The sequence below is a fragment of the Chaetura pelagica genome, unplaced genomic scaffold, assembly GCF_000747805.2.
Source record: "Chaetura pelagica isolate M959 unplaced genomic scaffold, ChaPel_1.0 scaffold3, whole genome shotgun sequence".
In the NCBI taxonomy this organism is placed as follows: Eukaryota; Metazoa; Chordata; class Aves; order Apodiformes; family Apodidae; genus Chaetura; species Chaetura pelagica.
In genome coordinates, this window is record NW_009952974.1 from 9,108,995 (window position 1) to 9,122,626 (window position 13,632).

The following is a 13,632-nucleotide window of genomic DNA, read 5'->3' on the forward strand; positions in this document are numbered from 1 at the left end:
GCCATTTTAATGAGAAACTATCAGAAGCTTTACAGAAATCATACTTTGTTAAATCCAGGCAGAAATCTGAAGAGGAAATCACCAAGAACAAATTGTAAGTAACCAGTATCTAAAATTCTTCTAGTGTAATGGGATTTACTTCAAGGTTTTTTAAAAGGAAAGAATATTAATGTTCCTGTAATGTTGAACTGCCTAACAGACATGCAAGTTCACTACTCCTATTAAAAAAGCAAAAGCCAAACAAACCAATCAACCAAATAAAACCTATCCGTGTTCTGTGATATTAGGCTTATAAAGTTACCAAAACACTGAAAGCTTCTTTTACAGAGATGCAGAACTTGAGCAGATGGATGCTTCACTAGATACCAATGAATGGATGCCATGAGAAAGACTCTTCACAAAGAATACACTAAAGCAGCAGTGAAACTTTTGAAAAAGAAGGTAAAATAGGCATGTTTGGAGCAAAGAATCTGGCTGGGCTCTTACTTGTGCTCTAACTAACGAATATGCTTTTGGCACATTGTCTTGAATGGCTTGTAAAAGAAAGATTATTCAATTTAAACAGATAAAAGAATGCACTGCGTTGGAACACAACAACATATAACATACACCATTCACTTAGCAAGCTTTTCAAAATATCTTTCACAGTTACTTAAAAAAAATAATCAATACTTTGAAATTTTCATCAATACTCTAAAAATGTCATCAATTGGACTTTTTATTTAGATTGGAATGAAAAATGTCATCAATTGGACTTTTTATTTAGATTGGAATGTGCTTTTAAAATGAAATAGTTCTATTTTAATCACAGTGGGAGATGTATTCAGATGTATTCAATTATTTGAATTTTATTTGTCTATGTTCTCCTTATTATGAGGCTGCAAAATACTGTCAGAAAACCTGAATTATCCATTATGAGAAGAGGGAAGTCACATCATCAGCATTCCTTATTTGGAATAATTGCTAGACAGACCAGTAGATTCACACTGTCATGCTATCTTTGAATATGCTCACTGCACAATAATTCAAAGTTTATTTATTGATGCATATTAAATACCAATGCATTTAACAAAGGCTGAAAAGGCAGGATTAGGCTTTGATTAGATAAGCTTAAGAGAACAGGACTGTTCGCATCCCATGAAACATGAGCATTTATTCCAGCACATTGAAATCATTAGTGTTATTTGGAAGCATAGGTTAATAGTTAACCATAAGCATATCTTTTGCATTAGTATGCAGTGAAGAAATCTGTGTTTATATGGAGTCCTCTGGAGTGGTCTGGACTAGGGGGCACAAACAGCCATTTCCTCAATTTGATATTAAATGAAAAAGCAGCAAACTTTTGCTAGGCTTGACTCCATTTCTTAACAGTTCAATAATTGTTTAACAGAAGTCAAATGTCTGATTTGGGAGGGGGGAAAAAAAAAAAAAAAAAAAAAAGAAAAGAAGAAGCTGTAGCTTATTTTAATTACGCAAACTCTCTCCTCCTGCCCCTAATTGCTTAATGTTTGCAGCCAGCTCCTCTCTGTATTTTAAACTGTATTTTATGAGTTGTGTTTTGTTTGAGCTGATATATCTTACTGCATTTGTTTTGCTGGGAATTGAAATGCTGATATAAACATCTAAAATCAGCTAAATAAGGGCATATTTAGAGGTTACATTTTTTTTTTAGTGGAATTTAAACTCTGACATAAACCTTGGTCCTGCACATAGTGCATTTACTTAATAACTAACTGAAAATCCAGAAGCAATGCAAGGCTGCATGTATTTTTCAAAAAAATCTTTGCTAACTTAGGAATCCTCTGAGCTATCGACATTTTTGAACTGTATAAACTGTGCTGGTATGTGCTGTAAAAGGCAGAAGGAAAGGATTCTGTTCTTTAAGCGCAGGTATGTACTTATCAGAGAATTGCTTTTAAGATAAATTTAATACATTATATAGGAGAGCCAGTGTAGGCTTTTTTAGCAATATCTATTTTTTCTTGTCCTGACAGCTCTCCTGTACATCCCTCTTCTATAATTCTTCCAGCTGAATCTATCTGAATTACATTTAAAGTAATTATAGTCAACAATTTAATTATTCAATTACTTTGAATCAAGTGTTTGACCATTTTTTCCCTTCTAATTTTGTGCACTTAGCCTCAAAATATAATATCTAATATGTAATACTTCTGTCAGTTTCATATACAACTCCATATGCCAGAAATCCACGTACATATGCAGATTTAGTAACTAAAATAAACAAGAAAAAAAAGAAAGAATGCCAGAGTTAAGAAAAAATAACAGTGTAACTTGAATGCAAAAAGGAACAGCCAAGTTTATACACATGCTGGATGTGCAGCATGTCCAATTCTGCTGAGAGCTCCAGTGAGTTTCTGCATAAAAAGAACCCTCCTCCATTTGCTGCCCTCAGTATCAGGTCAAACTGCTCAGTCCTTTACAGGATTCTATCTGTTACAGAGGATAAAAATATATAACTATCTTTCCTTTTGGTTTAAGTAGAAGGGTTTCAGTTGAAAATAGGCATGGAAAAGTTCAGAAATATTAACTAGGATCCCACTGGGTGAAAAAACAACAAAGGATTTATGGCATCCTACTGACAAGTGCAAATGATAACAATCACCTTCCAACTAATCAGCTCAGTTAGCAACAATTTGCTTTAGACAAAGGATACCAGGACTGCAATAAACCTATCATCTATTCACATCTCCAATAAAATAATCAAGTTAAAATCAAATCATACACAACTGTGGTTTTCTGAAGATATCAGCAGAGGTTGCATTGCACTTCCAGAGATTCTGGGGAACAAAACCTAAATGATACAGTGACATGGAACTAGAAACAGGGCAGCACACCAACTTTCCCAACCTGTTACCCAAGCTTCAGTTTGGATCAGGAGCCACCAACTGTTCCTCCAACATACCTGAGACAAAAGAAAATATTTCTTCCTTTGCTGTGGTCTCTCTGCCCTGTCCATCCCTGCTGTGTCTTAGGTCCTGTCTAGCACAGGTCTGCAGGTTCATTTGTAAACATCAGTATCTCGAGCAGGTTCTTCAGGCCTGCGGTTAAATATGGATGGAACAATGGCTTAAAATGCTGTTTAGAAGGAGTAAACTGCACCAGGGGCAAACAAGTAAATGAGATACCTCTGACAGCTCTTCATAACAGGGTTGTAGGAGCACACTGTTGCATGGTAGGAAACAACTCCAAAACCACAGCTCTGAGTACCACCAACTCTCTTCCCACTAGACTTGCAAGTGGATGTGAACTTCATCACTTTGAATTGCTTACATGTTTAGCCAAAGATTGCAAAAGCTGTCTCTCCCACTGAACTATTATTTTCAACTCCATTTCTATTATTCAAGACACTGAGAGTATTAACACAACTGAATGACTTTAGCCAAGGGACTGCTTCTTGTGGACATGAGAAGATCAGCTCTGCTAAAACAGCTGTTTACTTAAATAGGCAATTCACCGGGAAAGTGCCAGGACTCCTCAAACCTTATACCTCATGGAGAGCTGAAGGTGTTAGTACCTTGAGGATCAGTTTCTAAATCCACATTTTAAAATCCTTCTTAAGGACAGGACAGAGCTGAATAAATGAGTCATGCCATAACTGCTGTTTGAAATGTAGGACACACAACTCCCTGGGTTTGTACTAAATCTGATAATATTTTGTAAGACTGTAAACTGTCATATGTCTCATAATAATAAAAATTAATTCAAGATAAAACATTTCTTTTACAGTCCATTTTTTATTAATAAGCATAATTTCAGCCGTTTGAAGATAGTGCAACTGATCTCTCTTAATTGGAAACAGGAGGGATTTTGAAGAGTGGATTGAGCTAATTATGTTTTGCAGGGGGAGGGAGGGAGAAAGAAAGAAAATTATTCCCACATTTATTTTCTAATTACTCAGTGAAGACCTCTGCTCCATTCCATGAGGAACTCCTTTGACGTCAAAGGACTCAGTGGGAGGAAGAGCTTCTAATGAAGCTGCCCAGGCATACGGGCCCAACTTGGAAGCTTTTTTCAGCAAGCCACAGCCACAAACTCATGAAAACGAGACTGGAAAGTGCTCTCAGCATTTTCTTGGTAAGAGTCTGTTCTTCCGCTTATTATATATAGCCTATGCACGCCATGCATATCAGTGGGAGCAAGCTGTTGGCAGGGTGTTTACAATATGATTTCCATCTAGCAGGGCTAGTGAAAACATTTCAATCTCTAAAAAAAACAACACTTAAATCACAAGTAATATTAAGAATCACATATATGTCAACAGCATTTAAAGATAAAAGCAGGAAGACAAACACAACATATTTAGGACAACCTGACTGGCTAAAAATTAAATTCCAGACATAGAACCTCAAACTAATACAACCCAATTATCTAATTTCAATATTGTCAAATAATTATTCCTCTTAAATCACTTTCACACCTCACAACAACAACTGGCAATCCATATACAGCAAATTACTTCCCTCTCTGCCATTTCCATAAAGCAGCGCCTTTGATAGTTGCAAAGACATTTCTGGTAAAACAGCCTTTAGCAGATCCATCAGCTTCTATGGCTTTAAGAAACAGAAATAAGGAGAACTAATAGCTAAGCAAGCAAAGGGAAACTGGGTGCAGAGATGACACAATAATATTTTGCCAGCAGAAGCATGTTGGATCTGTAGGCCAACCAAGCAGTAGCTCACAGATGTGGATGACAAGGACTGTAGCTGTTACTTAGGCACCACATGGGACCTCCCAGGCTCCTGCCCACCTCGGAGGTATTGGTTCCTCTGCAGCAGCAGACCTTAAGCATCAAAATATTCTCAGTTCAGGGCGACATCCTTGCAGTACAATTACATTGATGCAGTATCATTGCATACCATAAGTAAAATCAGCTATGCACATGTGTCAGAACCCTACTGCATAGACACTTGGTCATCTGTGTGATTCTAGTTTATCTTTAAAATATTTGACTACATCAGTTTGCTCTCACTGTACTAATTTGCTCATAACACTTTTCTAAACTAACTAGAAAACCCACTAAACAAAGACAATTAACTGCAATGAGTTTTCTTTTAACTTATTGTGATTCTTATTCCCAGGCTTTACATTCTTAAGCTGTTTCTGTCAAGTACCTCTGAACAGCAGCATGCCTAAAAAGAATCTAGCATATTTTGTCAATTCCAAATGAGTAAGACCATAAATATTTCTGAGATAATACTCAGAAGAACAGTAAGTGTAAACAAAAGTAAGCATAATTTATTTAAAAATAGGTACTTTTTGTTGTCCACTGAATACTTCCTTATAGCTATAATATGTTTTTAAAAGATTTAATATACCACATAATGTGCAATTTATGCTTAAATAAATATGAGAATCAATACAAGTATTGCAGGATAACTCTAATGAATCTGAGAATTAAAGTATTCACAGACAAAAAAGGTTCATAAATGAATAAGGAATTAGGCCACTTGGCACAAGTATTTATGGATATTTGCAACTGCAAAATAATATAGACCTGGAGTATGGTTTGGCGTCCACTGAAGTGCTTACTTCAAGTCTCCAGTAAACCCAACTGAAGCTTTCAGAAGTGCAGCAAAATGCACACTCTATTTTTAAGCAACAAAATAGTAACCTTTTCCTTGGTTACCCTTCCAGAGGTGGGGTTTGAAGCTCATTTACTTTAAAAGAGCATAACAAAAATCCTTAAAAGCAGAGCAGATAAAAAACACCCACTGCTTTAGCGTGTTCCTCATGTAATAAACTGCAGCAGGTGAAAGACAGAACCATGAATCTTTTTTTTTAAGTAAGAGGCAAAAGGAATGAATTTTCAGCACCAGGGAGCCTCATATGGAACATTAATATCCTGACCTAAACTCTTCCAAGAAAAAAAAAAGTATCTAAAAATTACAATATTATAATTAGATTCCACATGTAGATTCCATTATTTTTCCATTTCTGTCGCTAATAATGATTCAGTAAATTGTTTCCTTTTACAAAAATTTTAAATTTACACTCTAGAATTATTGTTTGGTTCCTCACCATAAATAAGCATTTGAAAACCTTTTTTTCGCATATCTTAAATCCATTAAGACAATTTTTGTTTTAAGCTCACTTCCTTTTGCCAAATGAAGATCATCAGGACATACCACACGTGCCCACAGAGACAGCAGAGCTAATGAATATGTATGCTTTATGTCACAACAGAGCACTCCCCTTGTTCTGCAGTATCGACCTTCTCTTATGTGAGTAAATAACAGGTGAGCACTTGTGCATGAGGATAAATGGGGTTAAAACTGCCATAAAGGGACATACTTTATTTGAGCAAAGTGGGTGCACAATAGAGATTTAAGTGATGCTGAATTATTTTTTGCATTATGCTGTTCCAAAATGTTAGAAAATTATCTTGCTCTAAAACACAAAACCAAGTTACATAGCAAGGGCTATTTAAAATATGTTTTCCTCCAACTAACAGCTGCAGCACTCTGTATAAATTCCACTACATTTTATTTTTTCTGTATTTTTATTATCATACTTAAAAAAATACAGGTAGGTACATATTTCATAGCTTTATGTACAGCAAAAGAAGGTTAATTCCAGAGATTTATCTAACCAGCCCTATTTGCCTTACAAATATGAAGATACATATAAATTCTGGTAAGTTTCAAATAACTGTAGCCAGGTTTGATCCAATACACTCAACTAACAAGAGTGAAAAAGGAAATTTATATGGGCTGGTAACACAATGCTTCAGTCTGTAACCTGGAATATTGCTTTCCTGCTAAAGCACTTATTCCAAAACCTACTAACACAGGAAAAGTATGAACGGTTGCTTTGCTTAGATTAGAGTAATTCCGCTAATTAGCTAAATGAGAACAAATACTGCTTAAATGTATATATAGACGTAATCTAATACTCAAGTAAAAAAATCCTTCTTAAGATTACTCCACAGTGTACAAAGCTTTCATAAAATTTGTTTATGTTATTTATTCATTTTGCTTTTTGGCAATCTGCACATTAATTTTTAATGAAATAGTAAAGAAATGTTCCGTCTCACACTTCGATAAAAATATTCTATAGCCAGGACTGAGTGACACAGTGCATTAATTCAGTGTCCTTCACTCCTGGGACCTGTGTATAATTTAGTCCAGCCTGAAGAAAATAACTTTGATCTGAAGGCTGTGGAAAAAGCTACATATGAAATGAGTTTTGGTGGGTTTAGTGTTGTTTCTTATATACAAGACGACATATGAAGATAAACTGCTTTAGAATGCTCCTGACGTGGCCCAGGATTAAGAGCAGGGAGCTCTTAGCAGAGATCATCCACTCTCTCGCCTTCCCTTGTCGTACCAGACACACCACACACATTTCTCTCTACTATAAGCATCAGATCAGCTAGCACTGGCATACACTGTCTTTCCACGGAGAATATCCTGCATAAAAGGATTGTATTATCAACCAGTATACTTATGTGGCCTCTCCATTAAAACAACAAAATCAATCAAACAAAAACAACAAAACAAACAACCAGAAAAACAAAACCAAAAAAACAACCAACAACGTCTTTATTTCAACATGAGAGATGATGTAAGAAAGGATGATATTATTAGCTGAGGGAACCACCCAAGATTTCCTACTCAAGGCAGGGAAACCTTCACCAAATCATCAGAACAGTACTAATCATGCTGATAGGGAAAACAGAGCTCTGGAATGGCTCCTTCCCGGGCTTGGCTGCTTGAGCAGCTGACCCTTCCTTCCCTTCCTGCTCCCTCCAAGGTAGAATAACAAGATTAAAAGCAGAAGCATAACCAAATAATTGACATCCTAGAAACACTAAGCTGAGCTAAATCTTTTCCCCACTTAAACCTTTCAATTATTGTATGCCACAAATTCCAAAGATTCTTTCCTGCTTATTCAATAAAACATACAAATTTACTTAAAACTGGAATACAGCCTATTTTTTGCATGCTCTTATTTTGGGACTTACTGTACTGTTTCCTGAGTATTTGAAAGGAACTATATAGGTTGTTCAGTTAGCTGGACAAATTAGCAAAGGGGAGGAGGAACAGGGAGTTTTCTACAAATAAATATAGAAATATATTTCTATATATATGTAGGCATATTTTACACACACATGCACCAGAGAAGGGATGTCTAACTGAGAAACCCAACTCTGCGTATGCTGACATTTTTTACATATTCCTGCAGAGAACGGGAAGGAAGAAAACCCAACTCCTCATGTTGTATGTTGATTCTCCTTTCTCAAAAAGACTGAAGTTAATTCTGCAACAGGCAAAGTCCAGCCATGTCCTGAAACACACAATAAGTCATTGAGAGAGTGCATGGGCATTTCAAGGGGCAGAGGACAATTACATGCTTGCTTTAAAAACTGAAAGAAATTACAGACCCCAGCTGATAAAAACGTCACATTCCTTTGCAGCTATCACAAAAATTCAGCCTTTTTCTGTAGATACCCTTCAAGAAACATAAAAAAATCTAAACCATGTGACAATCATATCAATAACTTGCTGAATGTTGTTGATTGCTTAAATAACAATAAACTTTGTTATTTTTCCTATAATTTTGTCCATAGTGTTATTGCATATGTAGTCACCTAATCATGAAATAGTTTTAAAATTTGCTTCAGGCTACAGAAGTCAAGCTCCACTGATTAGCATCTCAAAGCACACTCTCAAAGCACACTACAGGCACACATTTGTAGAGCTGAATAATACACTTGTGGTTGTATGATGTTTAAAAAAAAAGAAAAATAAAAAATGCACTATTTTACTTGATGCTTGATGATGCACAATGATTAAAGTCCATTTTCTCACAAAATATGCAATATATCATATCTAAGAATTTCAAAGAGAAGGTAGAAGGGTCGCATACAAAAAGAGCCAAAAAAATGTTTTGGTGTTAACACAAGATGCTGAGATTCTGAGGTTCATGGGCTTTATTCACCTGTCACTTCTTGATTTGAAGTAACAAGAACCACTGAAGTTTACGATTTATTGTGAAGGATATAAATGTGCTCCATTTTTTACTTTTACTGATTTTCTTTTTAGGCAAAAGTTATTCTGCAGTTAATTACACAAATGATACTTTGTCCACCAGCATTTGGATTTTGTGCCAAACATTAAATAAAAAAATAACAGAAAATATTTGATTCAAATCTAGACAGAGACTTCTCATATTTCCTGCACTAGCTCAGTTTCTGTTTTATTTCCTTTGCCTAATAAGGTGGCTTTTAAACTTTATCAAATGTGAACCTTCCTAAAATTTTCTGTAAACTGACTGGACAGAAGTATGACTTGAACCACAATCCGAGATCCCAGTCCAACATGCTGCCTTCAGCAGCACCGCATCTCCCACGTGGGTCACACTTTTGTCATTTCTCCAGTCATAATTTATTACAACTTGTTAGTTACAAAACTCTCCATCAAATTTTGTGTTAAATGATATTTTGAAAGTACATCAACATTATGTTAGTATTAAAAATCCTATATTGTCAACCAGATAGCATTAGGATTTATGTAAATATTCAGCAACTACCAGCTTAAATTCTTTTTTCTGTTAAAGCTTCTCTTCTCATCCAGAATGTTTAAGTAACATATAGGAAATTTAAAAGAAAGCTTGACATTAATTCAGTTAAACACACGTAGCAAACTAACAAATATTCGCTGATGCATGTGATACCAGTAGCACAAATTTATCAAGCTTTGTATTTACTTAGGAAAAATTATTTCAGAAGTTAAAAAAAAAACACTAACAGGTTGAATTATGAGGTACTGTGAAAGCTGTCAGTTTTATAATTGCAAGTAAAAGATGTACAGGTCTTGTAGTTCTGCAAAAGATTTACAGATAACAATTGAAAGGTGCATTACACTTATCCAAGAAATGCGTAACCTGTGCAAAGCAGTTAGGAGTGAATAATTTTAGTTTCATATTTTCTTACAGCTATATATCCTTATTCAAGGGAAGCAGAGGACACCTAAATATGACCTTATTTAGATATATTAACTGAAAAGCCTTTGTAGAATTTTTAAGCAAACAGGATTGTGCTTCCAACACTGCCCATCTAGTTTTCCAATGTGTTAAATTGGACGATTACTTGGACAGCCCTCTATTCATTACTGAGCTGAGGAAAGGAAACACAGAGGTGGCATTTTCCTTTTAAAACATCTAATGCCTTGTAGCCAGATTACAAAGCATCAAGGAGAGATTTTTTTTTTTTCCTAGACAAGCTGTCGTAATTGAAATGAAGTCTAATCAGACTCATTACTGTTTTCAGCAATTTGCACCACCAAAGATGCTTATTAGGTAACAGTGTTTAATAAACCACTCTTTAGAAAACTACCAGTAATGAGCTCTTAACAGCCAATCTTTAGCGTGAATGTAATGTGAAAAGTGTTCCTAGCGCTGAATAGATTTTCACATTTAGTAGTGTCATAATTAAGCTCAAGGAATTGGTAGCTGTGATGATAGATTTACTGCAATATAGACCTTTTTTTTTTTTTTTCCCTGAAAATATGTTTGAAAATACTTGGGGTTCAATAATAACTCCAGAGCAAATTTTAAAAATGCTTAAAAGCCCATGCTAGACTGGGTTAGCTCAGCACCTGGTACTTAATCAGAGAGAATTTGGGGAATGCACAGCGTACTGTAAGTTGGGGATCCTCTACCAGGCACACATAAATTTAATTCCACCTAGCTATGTTTGACTGCTCTTCCATCACTTAACAATTTATAGTAATTAATATACAAATTATAAATGTTGTCACCAGCTGAATTATAATGAACAAAAATGGCCAGTAGAAAGAGATACTTAAATAAACACTTTTCAGTTCTCTTTCCACAGCGACAGCTGAAAATGCTTGAGAAAAAAGAGCAAATTCAAAATTTCAAGATAACATTCTGGATGTATAATTTATTTCTGTACACAAACGTGTGTAAAACTAATGCTGTTTTTCCTTTTCACTTTTCACATACTGTCAACTTCCAGTACCTATTTAGCAAAAAACCCCCAAGCTTTTAATGTAAAGAAGACCACAGCTCTGAAAATGTAATATTACCACATATATTGTTCATAAAACACAGCAATAAGCAAGGGATAAGTTTTCATCAATAGAAAGTTCAATTTAACTAGACAAACACCTTGATGCACTAGTCATATCAATACTAGTACCTAACAAATGCTGAAAGAGGCAAAAAAGAAAATAAATTGCATGTATAAGCTCTAGCTAATTAAATATCCAGAGTGAATCTTGAGCAAGAGCCACCGTTCTCTCACCAGATTGATTTAGGCCTGGCATAATATTTTAAGTTATCAATAAGAAATGACCAAGACTACTTTTTTGTCTCCCACTAGGAGAAACACATAGGGATGCAAATTTTGTTTTGCTTACTAGAGATTCTGCAGGAGAAGGTTTGTGTCGGCAGCCAACGCTTTGGAAAGAAGTGCATAAAGATGAGTAATCAATAATAAAACCACCAACAAAATGATGAAGACTAATTCGTTTGAACAGAGATTTTTCTATCAGAATTCCACATTAAGAAGAGTTCCTTTACTGTATGAGTACTCTCATTACATCTTTCATATACCCTAGCCCCCAAACTTCAGTAATCCTAAATGCTGCCTCTAACCGTCCACATTTGTTTGCAGCATTCTGAATCAATAGGACTATGAGAACGGAGACTACCAAATTAATGCTAGCTTCATTTGATTTTGTGGTATGCACTTCTTTGCACTACAAAGTGGAAAAAGGAAAAAAACCAACCCAACCCCACACCCAGAACTCATTCCCAGATGGGTCTTTGTAGCTTTCAGATCAAAATACCTTCCAGTTTCTTAAGTCTAAACTGAATTTGTACTCAGATCCAACTTTTTTGAGCTGCTTCTTACCTATCATGAAATTCCAAACTCTGCACCTGTAAGTCACACACTTAGGTTCTGCTCTCTGTAAAATAACATTTAAAAAAACCCCAAAACCACAACATTAAATAAACCAACAGAGACTCCACGCTGATTTGGATTGCCTCCTCCTCTTGTACTTCTGAATAATGCATTAAAATTCACATCATTTATGAGTGACAACCCGATGCTCTAAGATATATAATATGCATTTTTTACTGTTGATTTTACTAAGCGCAGATGCTCTGAAGCATCAATTGCTCATCAATAAGTCCTTCAATATCATCCATTATGATATTTTTAGTAGTTTAAAACTGAGGTTGACAGAAATGTAGCATCCACAGGAAGTAGTTTAGGCATAATTATAAAACTATAGTTACCATCACTTCTTACTTCTAATGGAAAATTAAAGCAGGGGAGAACCTTCAGTGTTTTCTTTCTGTATCCTACCACTACCACAAAAGAAAAAGAAATAAATCACTTTTCAGCCATTAGTATTTTATCAAGCCTACAAAACATCAGTCTGCTTAGCTAAGATGCTGATCCCAAACAATGCCTGAATTTCAATAGAAATTGAGACACTTCACACTTCCTTCTGCTGTCTCTAGGCCTGCTTAGCCTGATCCCAATAACCTTCTTTGTCAAACCCTTAGAGAAGTTTCCACTGAAGAAGTAGGACCTACCAAAGTTTGCAAACTTACAGGGTGCTACCCTAAGATGGAGTGTCATATATACAGGAATACAGACTAGCATAAGAAACAGCAAAAGCATAGGAAGTCAAAGAAAGAGGTGGAGCTGCAGGGGTAAGTTAATCTCAAGTCAGAATTTGCCCCAAACACTGTGAATCAGTGAGAAGCAGCAATAGGATCCTTAAAAACACAAACAAACAAACAAACACAAAAACAGCAAGAAAAACGATGAGACCCATTTTGAAGAAATGGTGCTCCCATCAGCCAGTGCCTCCAAAGTGTCAGAGGGTGGGGGCTCTCCACAGAGGCATAGCCAAGCAGGAGACAGCTGTAGTGGTAATAATTGTTGTTATTGAAGCCTAAGATGAGCCATGGAGTGGCTCATCTTAGGATAACTCCACCGAAAAACAGCATAAATAGCAGGAATCGGAGCCCACATGAAACCTATTGCATCTTCTACAGCAGCATAAACATTATTTTTGGCTTCATAAGTGAAATACCAGTATCAGAGCCCAACTACTCCCAACCAGGACCCAACATCAACCATAGGTTACCCTTCAGCAAAAGGTACCATAAACAATCCATAGGGTGCCTTGGAGTACGGAACACCTCAGATTTCTCTGTTCTCTTGTTGATGGCAATTGTATTTAGATTTTTTTGTGGAGCAGAGTGGCTTGGATTAAATACCATATTACATTGTTTAATTTGGTGTTCTGCATTGTTGGTTTGCTAGCTTTTTTTTTTTTTAAAAAAAAAACAACAACCCCCAAAAAGACAAAAAAGAACTTAATTGTTCCAAATACAAGCAACCACTTGTTAGAATGATTGCACACAAACCACCTCTGAGGACTACCGAGGTTACTGTTCTATTATGATACATTTACAAAAGCTACATAATAGATGAGTTGCAGCAGATGAGAGCATTTGTCCAACAGAACTAGAATCCTTTGTATTATAGCAGACAATATTCCCTGCACTTCAGATTGGTTTAAATACACAGACTTGCCTAGTGGGTCTATCTTTAAAGGTAGA

General features: G+C 35.7%; 1 protein-coding gene across 1 annotated transcript in view; it reads right to left on the reverse strand.

Annotated features, from left to right (window-relative positions):
* The window catches only part of LOC104387519, a 113,635-nt gene that overhangs the window by 21,212 nt on the left and 78,791 nt on the right, over positions 1-13,632 (reverse strand). The window lies entirely within an intron of this gene.